This window comes from Euphorbia lathyris, chromosome 1 (genome assembly GCF_963576675.1).
Source record: "Euphorbia lathyris chromosome 1, ddEupLath1.1, whole genome shotgun sequence".
Taxonomy (NCBI): domain Eukaryota; kingdom Viridiplantae; phylum Streptophyta; class Magnoliopsida; order Malpighiales; family Euphorbiaceae; genus Euphorbia; species Euphorbia lathyris.
In genome coordinates this window covers 10448680-10463852 of record NC_088910.1, presented here as the reverse complement: position 1 = coordinate 10463852, position 15173 = coordinate 10448680, and the positions used below count along the sequence as shown (strand labels likewise).

Here is a 15173-nt window from a genome sequence, read left to right as displayed (position 1 = left end):
CTGACTCTAACCTCTAAAATACCCAAGGCCACAATTCGATGTTAGCAATAAGAGAAGCCACCTCCTTTTTCTTAGCAAAGGTATTCATACCCATAATATTCCATGTACCAATCATTTTTCAGGAGGAACATTCTTCCTAGACAAACCATCCCCAATTATACCAAATAACGGTCTAAAGGTAGACATAGTAGAACCTAAAACAGTACTTCTCTTCTTCACATAGTAGAACCTTAACCTTCTTCCATTTAATAATCAAAATCCATTCAGAATCCATCGAATTCTGATTAGGCATTAGACCAGGAGTTTGATGCTCCACAACCACCACAAGCTTAGCCACTGCTTTAGCCTTCCAAACCTTTTCATCTTTAACTCCTTTCCTACATTGAATAGTTAAATGGCTGAACTGATTACAGTTTTGACAACACACAGACCGTCATTCATATACCACTGATTGATTAATTCGAATGCTAAACGCGTCTTTAAGGAAAACTGAAAGACAAGCTCCTGTTAGACGAGGTGCCGCGGCCTAATCTCCCGGGCGGACCGGGGGTGGACAACCTCATGGCGACGTAAGCGGTGATTGGCGCCGAAAGCAACCAATCGTGGAATCAAGCTGCTCGGCAGGACCGGAGCTCGGAGATATGGAAGAGTCGCCACCCACGAATGGGAAAATGAACACCGGATCCCTTGCGGGAGACCGGTGTGGGTTCGGGAAACTTAGGTACGAGCCGAGAAGGCTAGCTCCTTTCCGGAGAAAGGCTACTAGGCACCCCGACATCGCCCGGTTATGAACCACCGGCCTCCTACTCAGCATGTTAGGCGATAACGGACTAATCGTATACTTCTTTAAGTTTAAAATTCATTTGAAACCCTTTTCTTTCTCTTTTTAGAAACCATTTTGAGCATATGATATTGAAAAGCCACCTCAGTAAAGAATCACCTATTTATGTTTATACATACACAGAGAGGGAAGAAAGAAATGATTTATTTACAACCGTATTTAAATGTTATGTTGTGTGTTTATTCTACACTAACTTATTTCCCCAAAACGAGTTTTATTTACATGGTTCGCACCTTAATCGCCATTGGAACGATTTAGGAGCGTTTTAAAACCTCGTTTGATGAAGCTTACCCGAATCGCCGTTGGAACGACTCGAGTATTTGAAAACGTTTGAGATAAAGAACCTTTTAATAAGAAAACGTGGTTAAACATACAAATTAATTTCATTTTGTACAAATCCTTTAAGAAAATGATTCAAAAATCTATTATTTGCAAAGAAAACGATTTTAATTACAATGATCCTTTAATCCGCCTTTGGAACGGATTAAGGTTTTAAAACGTGGTGTTTTGAAGACGATTTGGAATATTAACAAGAATGACTCTATTTATTTACATTAGAAAAAAAAAACTCATTAGTTTAAATAATTCAATTGAAAACTCTCTTTTTGTGATTTATTTTCTCCACTTATTTAATGGACTCTCTAATTGTTATAATTACAACAATAAACTTATTTTAACTAATATTTACACTTAAATAAAGCCCATTTGAAATATGGACCCAAGAATGGGCTCAAAGGGTAAAGAAAATAATTTGTACATACGTATATACATTTAAATCAAAAATAGAATATAAAATAAGAGTTAATAGAAAAGAAGCTATATGTATATATAAAAATAATAGGTACAATATATCTATACTTTGAAAATGTGAAAATAATAAGTAAATCCTATAACTAAGAAAATAATTCTTATCCAAAAATAATTTTATTCAATAATCACTAAAACAACCCAAATGTCCCAAAAACTATACATATACATAACTACTATAGTTTTAAATACCAAAAATACCATATGCTAATATATATTAATTATTTCTCAAAATACCAAATAACTAACATTTAAAACATAATCCAAATTAATGAAAAGGAATACATATATATACTTATACTTATATTGTAAAATGAAATAAATAATAATATACAAATATTCTAGAATGATTATATATGCTAAAGTTCTAAAATAATTTGAAAAACATATATTACATATTTATATATATGTACTAAGGATTAAAAGTTTAAAAGTTAAGAAAAAGGGACTGAAATGGCATTTTTTACATTTTGGCAGATTTACCGACGGAAAGTCCGTCGGTAAAAAGCATTTAGTGACAGAATAGGTAAATTACAGCAGCACTCCTAAATGTTTCCAGATTTATTCAAAAGCTTTAAATTAAATCTAATTCAATCGTTTTGGGTTTCCGAACTACCAAAGATGGATCATAGTCGAAAACGGAAATTCCTAAACGACGTTTTTTATTTCAAAACATTATTTGGAAATTCCTTTTAAATTAAAAACTTGTAATTACAACGTTTTCGATACCCGAACTACCTTTTATCGGATCACGGTTCGTATTGGGACATCAAAACGAGGTTTTTTATTTTAAAACAAAACCGAATTTTATTTAACACGAAACGAAAATTAAATAAATACGCTAATTAAATAAAATGTGACAAAATAAATAAATGACTAAATGAATAAAAACTATAGCATAAAAATAGAAGCAGAGAATAAATTAAATAAAACAAAGAGTCTAGTCCTCGGATAATACCTTGAATTCGGTATCTGACAGTTGAAGCCGATTGATTCCACGAACCACAAGCTCCCGTTTTTTATAAAAAATTTAGTAAAAATTGAACTTAGGAAATTTAGAGATTTTCAATTTTTAGGAAAAAAAATGTTTTTTCCTAAAAAAATCAACTTCCTCTCTCTAGAAAAATATCTAGTGTGAGAAGCTCTCTAAGGATTCCTCCCACCTTTCTCCTTTCTTCTTTTCTCCCTCTTTTTTGCATGGGGATCCGTGCCTTTTATAGGCAAACGGGTCCCCGGACCAATGGGCGACGCCCAAAAGAAATTGGGCGTCGCCCATTGGGGTTGGGCGGCCGCCCAACCTAGTGTTGGGCTACCGCCCAACATTTGTTGGGCGATCGCCCAACGACGTTGGGCGAGCGCCCAACCTCCGTCGGGCGTTCGCCCGACGTGGTTGGGCGCCCGCCCGACGACCCTCGGGACGTGCCTCGAGCCATCGGGCATGCGCACCCCACGGCCGCCGAGCGCGCGTCCCGCGCCGCCGGACGCTCACACGTCGCGGCCGCCGAACGCGCGCTTCGCGCTACCGGGCACGTGCGCTCAGCGGCCCACGAGAGCGCGCCCCGTGCCACCGGATCCGGGCATTGCTCGGACGTCGAGAGCGTGCCACTTGCGGTGCGTCCGACGGACGCCGAGCGCACGTCCTGCGCCGCCGAGCGGGCGTTCGACCATTGTTGTCCGCGTGCCGGATGCCGCTAAGCACCTGCGCCATGCCGCTAATTTTCCTTCGCTTATTATTCTTTATATATTTTTTTGTTTTTCAAAACTTCCGGAATCAATCACTTCAACCGTCTTGTTTTCAGGTTTTCGTCATAGGTCCTCCGACTCAGTGTCTACAGCTCCATTAATCTCCATTTCAATAAGAACTCGAGCAAATCCCAAGTGAGTTTTATTCACAGTAAATTGCTCACAATACATGGGTACCTAACAAACTAGCAATTTTACTCAACACATGTACAACCCAGAATTCCCATGGAAAGGAAGGCGATTGAACCCAAATAGGGGCACTTCACAACTCTTCAAACTCTAATTTCATCTTAGGTTTCCAGGATTTCAACATCAAAGGATGACCATTAAAAGTTAAAGGAACATTACCTAACACTGTCATCTTACCCTCTGAGGACCCAAAATTAAAAAGAATTACATTCTCCTTGACTAAGTATACATAAGCAAACCCATGCCCTTCAATCGATTCATCATAAAACTTTCAATCTAATGAAACTTAGGTTGTAACCCTAAACCACATCCTACAACTGCAAATTGCCATCGAGCAATTTCTTCCTTGAGTTCATTAGAGTTAAATTTCATAACCTTTACCCCATCCACAACTACTGGAGGAACAAAGTGCATGATATTACGCTCGATGCGAACTCGATTAGTATGCACCAGATCAACCCATTTAAAATCATCCACATGCTGAGCAGAAATCACAGTATTCAAGAAAAACTAATTCCGCCATTTCAGATCCATCCACTGACACTGCATAATCATTCAGAGTAACCTCAATAGCAATAATCAACTCCTCTGATCTAGATATTGCCTTTTTTTTTTTTTGCAGAAGCAGAGCATGGTGGTGTCTGGAAAATCTTTGAATTACTACACTCAGCATCTGCGTTCTTAATCACAAGACCACTATAATCTTCTCCCAGAACCTCTAATACAAATAACGATCGCAAATTCATATTCAACCAAGATTTCTCCTTGGATTTCTTCGGTTTCTTCCTCATTTCAAGAAACGGTGTAAGATAGCAGTGACTGCTAAAGTGCGATGAGAGAAAACAAAAATTAGGGGAAAACTTTATCCCATCAATGAAAATATATTTTAATTATATATACATTTAATATATAAATATTTATTTATTACGTCATTCAGTCTGATCAATTCGAGTTATTCAGTTTGTTCCATGATTCAATTATAAATCAGATTTCACATCTAATCATATCATTGAACTTTTTTTCTTAAATATCATTGATCTCATGTTTCTCCATAAAAGCGTGAATTTGGCAAAACACAAACGTAATCCTTTTAGAGGCCCACTATTAAAATCTGAAAGTGAACCTTCAGTATGCATCAATCATAAATAAATATTAAAATATACTTGAAAAATTCAATTTTCATATACTTAAAATATCCTTATGTATTTTTAAAAAAAAAATGGCTCTACGTATCGTACGGGAAAAAGTTTAATAATAAATCATGCTTTTTTTTTTTTGAAACGAATAAATCATGCTTATAATAATATAAAAAAGAAATAATAAATCATGCCTTTATTTAAAAAATGAAAAAATAATTTACCTAAACTTTTTCCTAAAAAAAATGAAAAAATGAAAAAATAATTATAAATCATGGGTAAATTACACCTATAGCCACTGAATTTTACCCATTTTAACATTGTGGCTACTGAATTTTAATTCTTAATGGTGGTCACTAAATTTTATATTTTTTAACACCGGTAGTTATCCAACGCCTCAAAACGACCGTTGACGGTCTCAAAATAAAAAATTCGAAGAGTCAATGATATTTTAAAGAACTTTAATTCTTGAAAATTTTCATTTTGAGATCATTTAGGTGTTGTTTGGTTAGGAGAGAGTGAACTTTTAGAGAGAAAAAGCTCCAAAAAATGTGATTTTGGAAAATAAAAATGTGGTTTCATGGTAAATATCGTTCTGAACAACTTTAATTCTTGAACGTTTTCATTTTGAGGTCGTTAAAGTTTATTTTGAGGAGTTAATTAAAGTTGAATGGCCACTGGTGTTAAAAACTGTAAAGTTTAGTAGTCAAACCGTTAAAAAATAAAGTTCAAGGACCATAATGTTAAAATAAGTAACATTCCGTGATCATGAGTGTAATTTACCCCTAATTACAGCTTAGATTTTGCTAAAGTCAACAAGCGAAACTTTAAACAAAAAAGTGAACAACGAAGAAATAGACATTTAGAGATAGGGACCAAATAATGTTTTTTCTGGAAATAACAGATTTGACTTACATTTTTAAGTAATATCAATTTTACCCTTACTTTACCAAAAATTTGGAGATATTATTTTTTCCGGAAACAAATTTACCAAAAGCTTAAGTTGAAAGTTAAAGCCCAATAATAGTTTTCATATTAATTTTTGGCACATCCCTTCACAAGAATACCCCTGGACTTAAATCGTGTACACGAATGTCCATATTATCATGTATTGAAATTTAATCAACAAATGTAACTGTCAGGATTCGTATCCTCGACCACTTGATCTAAGAGGTTCTGATACAAAGTTTAACCTGATAGTTAATGCCCAACAACAACTTACATTAATCTCATAGTTTTGACTGTTATTTAACTATCAAATTAAACATTCCATACATTAATTATTTATAATATATTTAGTGTTTCTTTAACAATATCGAAATGAAGAAAAACGTATGATACTATATTCAGAAACATTAGTTACAAAGCACGCATACTTTGCCTTTCATATTCCGGAGTTATAATAGTAACAATAACAAACTTTGTTGAAACACATTTCCACATGATTTTGATTTGACAAAATTATTTAAAAAGAATTAAATCTACATGATAAAAATATTATAACACATTAAATTTAAATGCTTTGATGTATTCATACTAATGTGTTTGTTCTATGTTGAGTTATTTAATTCATAAGACATTAAGTTGGAAGGCCCAAAGGCCCACAAGAGAAAGTCACACTCAAGTCAACGGATGAAAGCCTCACGGCCCAAGATCAAAACGCAGCTCGTAGTGATTCCACTTTAATATTCGTATTTTCCTAACATACACCAAATCTCACTTGATATTCGTATTTTCCTAACATACACCAAATCTCACTTTAATAATTGATTCCATCAATTGCATATATATCAAATATATTTCACCTATCTCCAAGTTCTACGGACTTCAAAAATATCACTAAATCTCACTTCAAAAATATCACTTTTGAGCCGCTAATATGTATGATATTATATTTTTCTTAAACTTCAAATAGTTCGAATCAATGATTTGCATCCACATATAATCTTACTTCATCATAATAATAATACTTATATCTATAATTTTTCACTCCAATCATGATGAATATGAACTCCAAGTCATCATCATCAATCAAATATAAATCTTATATCGATAACATATTTTCTCTATGAATATCACATTGACTTATTTATTTTCGTAAAAACTCTATAATCAAATCCTTATAATAAGAAAAATCAATATAGATCATTCTTATACCCATCATCCTACATCCCATCAATAACTCCAAATAAATTTAAGTTTCTCATCAAACTATATGGATAACAAATACGATTTACTTAAATCGCAATGTGAAAGTTTTTGAAATCTCCAAGCAATATCCTCAAACACAATAAAAACCTAAAAATTTTATAATGTCATTCAATTTCTTTATTTGATCTATAACTACTCAATTTGATCTTTATGTAAATTTAGACTATAATCCTCGAAACTTCAATCTCTTCTCCAAACCATAAAACCGTATACCCAAGGAAAATAGAGTACCTAAATTACGATAATCAATGTTTTTATTTCCTCCAAACTCCAAATAATATCTTTACACCCATAAAAGTCAATAAATCTATAAATCATTCGATTTTCTTATTTGACCTATAAACACTCAATTTGATCCTTATATAAACTTAAACCATAATCACACAAACTTCAACTAAAAATAACTTCTATTAACAATATATATATATATAATACAAAATTTCAATTATCAACATATATTCCTCTTATATCATATTTATCTCTTAATTTCCTACCTCAAACCGTGCTTAAGATCAGAAAAATTTGTCCTCAAAATTTCTATCTTAATTATTTCCTCAAACACTATTTAAGCTTACCAAATTTTCCTATTTAATCATCAAATCATGAACTCTAATATATTCTCTTACTTTACTTCTCATTGATCACTGACATCGGTATCTCTCTAAACATCATTTATATAACTCTCAATAATTCTAAACCTCAACCCAATGAAAGATTCTATAATATACTAAATTCATGTTATAATTCTTTCTCAATCCCATATCTATTATCTTCAATTGATCACTTTATCATTTCCTCAATCTCCTATAGTCCTAAGAAGACCAACTTATCATGTAAACCAGTAGCAATGTCTCTCAAACACTACAACAAATGAGCACTTATGCCACAGTTAAAATCGTGGCACAAGTTTAAAATTTCTGTGGCTAAACTACATAGCCTCAGAAATTCTTCCGTGGCACAAGTGATCATGGCTAACTAGTTGCCACGGAAATATAATGGTCGTGGCATAAATGAGTTCTTATGCCACGGGAACGTCCGTGGCTAATCACATCATTTTGCCACGGATAAACTCGTGGCAAGAATAAAATACATCTGGCAAGTAATAGCAACCCGTGGCAATCAACCCAACATAGCCACGAGCAAAACCGTGGCAAAAGTAAAATAATTATGGCTAGAAATCTTGTTTAGCCACAAACATAACCGTGGCAAAATAGAACCTCTAGCTAGAAATTTTGTTTAGCCACAAGCATAACTATGGCAAAAATAGATTCATTGTGGCTGTAAAGATTTCCTAGCCACGAGCATCATCGTGGCAAACATAATCAGTGGTAATTTATTTTTAATTTATTATTATTATTATATGATCTTTTGAATGGATGAAGCTCATTAAAATCAATAGAAAAGTGAACAAAGACTCAAATTTCAACCAATCTTCTCAAAAATAATATTTATTAATTAAACATGAATCTTTCTAGCTATCATCCATCCAATAAAAATCCCAACAGGAAAAGAAATCTATCAAAAGTATCCAATATAAATTTTTCCCCATCAGTGCCATACAAATAATAATAGAAGAAATCATAAGAAAAAATGAGATTCGCAGCAAGCTTCCAAAGATTGGAGTTACCCCACTCGTAGTTGAAGAAACCAAATGGTTTAATTCACCAACTGTTACAAAATCAACAATCAAAGTTAAGACAATATTTATATATATTAATATTACGAACGCAATTCAATAATTGCAGATGCAACCAAATCACTTACAGGCTGACTAGTTAAATTTAACCACAGATATTACACTAGATTAGAGTATATTTTAATTCCAAATAAATGAAAAGGTTAGCTACCTCAACAAAAACGACTCATATAAAATCCTACAAGTCAGCTACCTCAACTACAGAGTTTGTTTCCTCAACTAACAAAATCCTACGTGCACTCTGTAATTTTAAAGTAAAAAACAACATGAACATGAACGACAACAATAACATGGAAATGCAAGGATAAACATTGATCCAAAGGCTCAAAAGCAGTCCTAAAGAGTAAGATGTAAACCTTGTCAATTGAGAAATACAAGAAGCCTCCTATTGAATGAGTAACATAAAAACCAAAGCTTGTTTCCACTATGCAAAGCCATGCTGGACCATATGTGGAGTCAAATTCCTGCAACATTACATGCACAAAAAAATGTATAAATCAAACTATGTATTCGGACATCTGGAACTAGTTCTGTAAACAGAATTGGAAACATGTTTTGCTAATACCATTAAGAAACAATTGATTACAATACTGTCAAGGCATAAGCCCAATAACATATAAAACAACCAGAAATAGAAAAGTTCTATAATGATTTAGATCCACCGCATCTTATTTCTTAATATCAATTATCTTTTCATGTAAATGTATGTTCTTTTTTGCCCTTTTCTTTGGCTTTTGGATTAAATGGTTACTTGACATTATACCAGATCCACAATAGACATTAGTTAGAGAAATAAAAGGTGAAACTAAAAAAAGGACCAAGCACATATGAATCCTTTAGGAACTTGTGTTCCATAGAAATTAAGAAGCAAAGTCATTGTAATAGGAATCTCAATAGTAAGGCACAGAAACTACCTTAATCATACTCCAAAGGCAAATAACATCTTCCATATCCATAAAACCAAACATGCCAATGCAGCAAAGGTGCTTCGGAGGAAAACCTGTTTGAATATTCCACAAATCATCCAATAAAAAGAATAAAAGGAAGAGACGAAAGACGCACCAAATAGGGCCCGTCAAGTTCGTGAGCTCCGTCGCAACTCCAAGTGAGCATCCAAGGTCAAAGGGGACAGAGACTATGCTCTTCCATTAATAGGTTCACTATGGTTCTGATTGCAAAGGTTTTCACATATTAACACCTGATTGTAAAATGTATTCTGTTAGAAGTCAAAACTATTGAGCAAAAGGAAAACAGAAGCAATAATCATTCAATCAATCACAGAACTTACTTGTCATTCAGTATGGATGACACAAATTGAGCAACCATTATGAGTCAAAGAACAATTTTCACTATATTATGAAAACAAATAGAGCATTAAAGTGCATAATGACACAAATAACACGACTTATTTGACATAATTATTATTTAACATGAGTATGACATACACCAATCCGAATTGTGAAGGAAAACAGAATGAAATGAAATGAAATTTTTGTGTTTATGGATGTATTAATTCAGAGTGTAAATAAGTTCCAACTTAAATTGCCCAAGAAAAAGATTGATCCACCTCAAACCAACAAATATTGAAGCAAAAGTTAAAAGAAACAACCTTTCAGAGTGTCTCTAAACAAAATGCTATACAAAATTAACAAAATTAAGAATAAGGAATTGCTTATTTTGAGGCAGAGTAGGCTGATTTATAATCAATCTGCTATTGGACATGAAACAGACACGAAATGAACACGGACATGAAACGCAAAAATGCTACTAAAGAGGAGTGTCCGTGCAACATAGAAAGCATCTGTACAAAACTTGGGAATCTGCACAGAAGAAAATGCTTCCTTTTTATTCTGCCCCCTAGAAAGCAGTCAACCCTCGGTATATATCCACTTGCAAACCATAAATCATTTTGGTCTGTGCTGCTTCATATCTAGTTTGGCTTGAGTTTTGAAGGATTCCACACCTTATGTGACTTTTTTCTTACTCTATATCTACTTTTTCTTGTGATCATTTGCTACAGTATTCTATGTCGACAAAACAGTAACCACAACTCTGATTCTTTTCATCTCACTTTACTAAACTTTATCTCTTGTTTATATGCTATCCATACCCATATGATAATATACTAGTCAAATCTTTCAATTTTTGAAGGCCTAATAAAATAATCCAGACAAAAAGATTTAAATTTGATGACTAAAGCCTGATTTTCCAATTAGTTGCAATTTTAGAAAATTGACAAATTGGAAAAGGAAAAAAAAAAGAGGCCCTAAAGACTAGAATCCTCTTTTTCATGATTTTTCACAAAAAAAAATTCTTTTTGCTATTTGGAAAGTTCCTAGGGCAAAAGGTTCTTTCACTGTAAAATAGAAGGTTAGCCTAAACTGGCCAATTTGTTATAATTTTAGCCAAAGGGTAAAATTTGGCAAAATAATATTTTTTTATTCATATAGTACTTCTAATTTTTTTTATCTACGACTTTTAAATAACAAAAACTAAGGGGAACTTTTTTTTCCAATTCTAATAACTTCTTATATTATTGAAAAGAAAATGATTACTTAAGTTTTCAATATATATTATTGTTTTGTAATTTGTAAAAATGACAGAAGTAAGTGACTTTTTATGAAAATTTTCCCGATACATTGCTGTTCAAATTCAATTTGCATTAGTTTTGCTAAAAGCACAAATAATGCTAAAGTTGTCAAAGCAAGAAGTTTTTATTAAATTTAAAATGTATGGAAAAAATTTCAGCCTAGGGTTTGTTAATTTTATACTTTGGCTAAAATTCCAGCCACTCAGCCAACTAGAGCTAAAACTGCTAAAATTAGAGGCTAGAGTCAAAACAAAAAATTATGAAGAGGTATGGCTTTTTCTAGGCAATATGCTGAATCAGTGTATTCACCCTCCAATTCAATAAATCAAATATAAGCAGGCTGCAGACTATGAATAATGACCCTACCTTTAAAACAATCCTATCCTAAGTGAACCATTCAAACCTCCTTAATTCATCTACAAACTGTAAGGATAGTCACAAACTTTACAATCACAAACCTAAGTTATCGCTTTTTACCTGATATGCAGCTTGCTTAACATAAAATATCGTATAACATACTGGAGGGAAGATAGAAATCACCACAAAGTTCTTACGCCAACCCTTTCACATTTTGCTTGGTCTCTTTTGTAAAAAAAAAAATCTAAACCTATGATAATTGTTGGGTGTTAGTGGCTTCAAAATTGTTGACATGATGTTTATACATAAACAAGTAATGTCTAACAATTGGAAAAATGTTGGGAGTCAACCATAGTTGTTAAAGGCGCGTCTCAGACGCACCTCAGTCAAGGCTCGGGGTCTTGAGCCTTGAACCCAGAAAACGAGGCTATATACAAAAGGCTCTTGCCTCGCTCGCACCTGGGAGCCTGGGTCCAACATTATGTAGGAGCCACTCAACATGCCCCACTTATCCACTTACTCCTCACCATGTGAGACACCTAGGTTTTTCACTTTATAAAATTTGCAGACTAAGAAAAAGTCACAACAAGACATCAGGAAGGAGGAGCACCCACGACAGGACAAAGACAAATTGGTTTAATAAGCAACCACACATAAAGTAACATCATATTATTACATCATACAATCAATTAAGATCTAATTAAGCAGCAAATACTTCAAACTAATCATAAGCCAATAATTAAGGTGTTGATTAGGATATTTAACTTAGATATACCTTGGAAATGAGGACATTAATGTCAGCATGCTTGTTATCCCAAACAAACTCATTGATGGTATCTCCAGCATGCAACATGACCTCGTTCTTAATTATGTATTCTCTGTATTGGCACCGATGTGAGGCCTTGTGCAACCATACTTCTCCATAGAGCAACTGATCCTGTAAATTTTTTATTACTAAATCAGCGATGTTCTTCATTATGATAGTCATATAACGGCTATGGTTTAGTGTTATTACCTGGTAACCATTCACATCACACTAAAAAGGGCGATCCACTGAATGTAGGCTACTACTGTGTAATGTTTATCAGCAAACTCCAACACCTATTGGGTTTTGCATCCTCAATAAGTTGTTTATCCTCATTCCATTTATGAATCAATTAGTACAAGTCTAATTTATCCTTATTCCATTTATAACTGTCGAATTGAAACACACTTTAAATTAATTGCAGTTTTTGAAAATTTGCCAACATTAATCACAATTCATGGAGTCTCATAATAACACTTAACTTCACCAGTATATAAAGCAACTAGCCTCCTAAGGCAAAATAAGCAAAACAAGTCTTTACAATTGATCATAGATTATAGTTTGATTTACCACATTATAGAAATTAATACTAAAACTACAATCAGCATTTCAACCATGAAACTATGCCTATTCTACGGAATGTATGGTTTTAAATTGACAATTAGATAGTTAAACAAATAGGAGGCTATAATGAAGAGCCGGATAAAGCATAATCCATCACGGAAACTAAAACATAAAAGATACCTGAGCTAAAGCAGCGGTGGTACAGGGAGCAGCACTGTAGAAGTAGCAGAGGAGGCAAGGTAGAGGAGAGAACAAATCGAGTTGGAGATTCGTTTTTCCATTTTGGTGGCCAGATCTAAAAAGGTAGAGGAGAAAAAATGAAGTAGGATAGAGAGAAATCCGGAGGATATAAACGATGAAATGGAGTGGCGGTATGGTGGTGAATGGCATAAGCCGTTGAAGGGGAGGAGGTGGATCAGACTGTTGGCGATGGTGCGAATTTCTGGATTAGGTGAAGCAATGGAGAACCTTAGGTCTGAATTTGGCGTAAAGAGAAAATTTGGGGAAAGTCTAAATCTGTAACCTTGAAATATTGGGGAAAAAATTGGGGGGAAGGGAAAGAGGCAAAAAAATTCGTGAAAAAGAGGTGAAATGAAGAAAGGTCTGATACATCACCAGCACCCTAAACTTGTCCATAATAATAGATTGGCTCTCTCAACTTTACAAGTATCTCATCAGCTCTCTAAACTTGTTTATTCCGTAACAACTAAATACAAAAATCATAATACTAACTTGGAATAAGGTACAAAAATACCCCTAACGTCTAAAATGGTGCAATTTTACCCCTAACATTAGTAGCCAAGAGCAAATTTATAAATTTGGTGAATTTTTGAATTTTTTTGGCAAATTCGTACAAAAGTCGGTATTTTTTTTCACATCCCAACATATATTTGTGATTTGTTACTGATAAAATAACGCATGTGTGAAGTGTATATGGAAAGATTCATGACCGAAAAGACAGTTTGATGAATTATTTCTCAAATTAACCCAATTTATCAATGTTAGAGGTAAATATGCTATTGGCTTCCAACATTAGGGGTAAAATTACACCATTTCAAACGTTAGGGTTAAAATTACTCCTGACCCAAAACGTTAGGGGTATTTTTCCACCTTAATCTGAGTTAATATTATGGTTTTTGTATTTAGTTGTTACATAATAAGCAAGTTTAGGGAGCTGGTGAGACACTTGCAAAGTTGAGGGAGCTAATCAATTTTTATGGACAAGTTTAGGGAGCTGGTAGTACGAAATAAGCAAGTTTAGGGAGCTGGTGAGACACTTGCAAAGTTCAGGGAGCCAATATACTATTATGGACAAATTCAGGGAGCTAATGATGTATTAAGCCATGAAGAAATAGTGAGCGGAAAATTTAAGTGAAATTGAATGTATTATTAATATTATTGTTAAATAAAATAGTGAGAATAGTAAGTGAAAATTTTGCTACATAATAAATTATTGTTTGCCACCAAATAAAATAGTGAGAATAGCAAGGCAACCCGCATTCATGTTAATGATCTTATTAAACAGTTTAACCCATCCTGTTTTGTTCTTCTAGAGACCAAGGTCAGTGGAGCCAAAGCAGACGAGGTGGTTAGAAAGTTTAAGAATTGGAATTGTGTCAGATCGGAGGCTACTGGCCGGGTTGGGGGGATTTGGCTCTTTTGGAAGCCAGGTCTTGTTAATATTGATATTGTTAGTATGGACTGTCAGTTCATTCATAGTAAGGTGTGCTACCCTGGTAATAAACATTTCTTTGTTACCTTTGTTTATGCCGATCCTGTTCTTTCTAATCGTACAAGGTTGTGGGAGATCCTTCATTCTATTAGCTCTAACATGGTGGAGGCTTGGTTGGTGGCCGGGGATTTTAATGATATTGCCCTTTTAAGTGATCAGAGAGGAGGGGGTAATCATTATGTGAACCGGTGCCTTAACCACAAGCGTAGTATGGATCTGTGTGGGCTTTCAGACCTGGGTGCTGCTGGCCACAAATTTACCTGGAAAAGAAATAGCTTGTTTGTGAGGTTGGATAAGGTGTATGCTAATGTTGCGGCTATCTGTAGGTTTCCTGAGGTCAAGGTGCTGAATCTCCCCTTCCGTCACTCTGACCATTGCCCTATCCTCATTAATTTGGTCAAAGGTAACCGGCTGAAAGGTAACAGACCCTTTAGATATCTTGTGGCTTGGGATTCTCATCCCGACTTTAGGAATTTCGTGAAAACCAATTGGCATCTCCTCG

General features: G+C 34.1%; 1 long non-coding RNA gene across 3 annotated transcripts; it reads right to left on the bottom strand.

The window, feature by feature from the left end:
* Positions 1–8979: 8979 nt before the first annotated feature.
* On the bottom strand, positions 8980–13493 carry LOC136221586 (uncharacterized). Of its 3 annotated transcripts, XR_010685203.1 has the most exons (6): positions 13120–13493; positions 12586–12764; positions 12346–12507; positions 9912–9972; positions 9538–9821; positions 8980–9087 (listed from the first exon to the last, which is right to left on the bottom strand). It is a non-coding gene; the product is annotated as an uncharacterized lncRNA (long non-coding RNA). The 3 variants fall into 3 exon arrangements; XR_010685193.1 differs by lacking the exon at positions 9912–9972; XR_010685207.1 differs by lacking the exon at positions 9912–9972 and having other exon boundaries at positions 12586–12671.
* Positions 13494–15173: the final 1680 nt, after the last annotated feature.